This window comes from Pteropus vampyrus, unplaced genomic scaffold (assembly GCF_000151845.1).
Source record: "Pteropus vampyrus isolate Shadow unplaced genomic scaffold, Pvam_2.0 Scaffold190, whole genome shotgun sequence".
NCBI classification, from domain to species: Eukaryota; Metazoa; Chordata; class Mammalia; order Chiroptera; family Pteropodidae; genus Pteropus; species Pteropus vampyrus.
The window spans coordinates 20,491-22,718 of record NW_011888971.1 but is presented as its reverse complement, the minus strand read 5'-3'; the positions used below and the strand labels follow the sequence as shown (position 1 = coordinate 22,718).

The 2,228-nt window shown below is 40.5% G+C and overlaps 1 protein-coding gene across 1 annotated transcript in view; it reads right to left on the bottom strand.

Annotated features, from left to right (window-relative positions):
• The window catches only part of ADCY2 (adenylate cyclase 2), a 182,743-nt gene that overhangs the window by 163,683 nt on the left and 16,832 nt on the right, over positions 1 to 2,228 (bottom strand). The window lies entirely within an intron of this gene.

Here is a 2,228-nt window from a genome sequence, read left to right as displayed (position 1 = left end):
GCAAACAGGGCACTGCGTCACGAGTCAAGCGGGGGTGCTGACGGCTCTGCTTCGCCCCGATGCCACCCTTGGGAAGATTCATACAACGCTATTGTCTGGCATGAATCGGATAAGAACAGGATGGAGCGAAAACTCAGACTAAGGCAGCGGCAGTAAGAATGACAAATAGAAACTGCACCACAGAGCAAATGATTTTGTGGGGAACACCAAGGAGAAAGCACAGAGAGGGGAGCTTCGCAGTCGGGGTGAGGGAGAGAGGGCAGAGCCACGAACGGAACTCAAGGAGGACAAATCGGTGTGGTTTGCAGAAAGATGGGGTTTGGACGTCTGAGGTCGTGGTGGTCACGAGAAGCGGGTCTGGAGCTCCAGACCAGGTGGCGGGAGGAACTGGGGTCACGAGAGCCGTTAATCCAGGCAGAGTGATGGGAAGATGTGGCGAGCTGAAAGCTGGCCGGCACAGATGCGGGGAAAAGGTGCCTCCACGGAGAGCCCGAGGAGCATGCGTAGGAATATAAAAGTGTCTATAAAGAATGTGGCGAGAAAAAATGTCAGCACACCAGAATGGTTCCAGATTGCAAAAACCAAGGGAGGAGGTTCTGGTTTTTCCTTCCAAGAATATATTTTACCCAAATAGACCAAAAGTGGGCAACAAAAGTCAACTGCAGAAATCTAGGATGGAAAATGCATTTAAATTTGGCAGGTGTTTTCAGTTGAACAGTGAATTTTGATGGCAGTCGAATAGTGAAGTTAGGAAGTGGGTAAGGAGGAGAGAAAAACAGTCATGGTTACTTTTTCAAGAAGTTTAGTGGTGAGTGGAAGGGAGCAAGGATGAAGAAACTCATTATGAGATATCTAAGGAAAGGTAACTTTTTTATTAGTTTATTTGTCAATTTAAAATAAGAGAAACTGGAATGTCTATCAGCAAGGAAGGATATAGATATGCATTATTGAGACCATTTGGATAACTAAGAACTGTAATGGTATAATGCCGGTGGGTATTCCAAAGTGCTTACGAGATAAGTAGAAGTAGAATAGAGGCCTTACAGACCCCAATAGAATGGCATTACTAGAAAAAATTAGGGAACGGATGTATCAGGAAACACGATGAGAGAAACTAAATATCGATAATGATTCTAACAATGCACATGGTCTAAACTGATCTCTCTAAAAACCAAAATACATTTAGGTTTAAAAGAAAGATCAAAATGGCATGGCTTTAAAATAGGAATGTTTAAAGAAGCTAGAGAACATCACCAAAACATTTTTAAAAAGATGTGTGTATTTAATGCGTGTATGTAAACAAGATGATGTTTCTATAAGCTCGGGCACCGACAAAGCTGTCCAGTAGCATAATGTCACTCAATGCATCTTAGGAGGCTTTTGATACCAATGATGTGAAAAATTAAAGATTGAAAACAACACGTGGTGTGCAGGTGATCGCTGTGTATGGGTTCGGGAAGGAAGCACGAGAGGGGAATTTTCTGAGTGTCTAGAAACCGTCTAAACATACGTTCCGACAGTATACCTGCATACTCTTTATGATCAGGTAAGAGTCATGTTGAAAAGAAGGTAACCTCTTCACAAGAGCACAAAAACCCATCAGAACTTCAGAATAAATGTATTACGACTATGTGGGAGCTTCACAGGGAAAATCCTAAAAGCTTCGTGGATTGACTTACTGGTATATTCTCAGAAATAGAACTGCTGTTCCCTCACTTGCCGGCCCGTTTCCTTCCCCATTTGGCCAAGATCTCCCTTTTAGAAATAGAGAAATCCAACATTTCGGAATGCAAAGGCTAAAGGAATATATTTAGGAACCTGGAAAAAAAAATGATTCTACAGTCTACATAAAAAAATAAACACAAAAAATTTTCTGAATCTAATTCTCATTAAAAAAATATAAAAAGAAGTGTTGTAGTAATCTCGTAAGATATAAGAAATACTGCAAAATATGGCAATTACAATGATAAAGTTCCTGGGACAAGGACATAGAGATAAAATCATGGGTAAAATAGATTTAGCCTAAAAAGTTAAAAAATTAATATATGACAAAGGAAACATCATACTAGAATAAAGAGGAAGATAACTCATCTACGAGAAAAACTATACATTTGCATCTTACGCTATGATCTCATCGGCAAGGAAAAAAACAGATCTGTATCTTACATTCTGACTGTGTATGCTTTTCTTTAAGCTCGGGATGCTGGGAAATCGCGGTTTTTGATCTC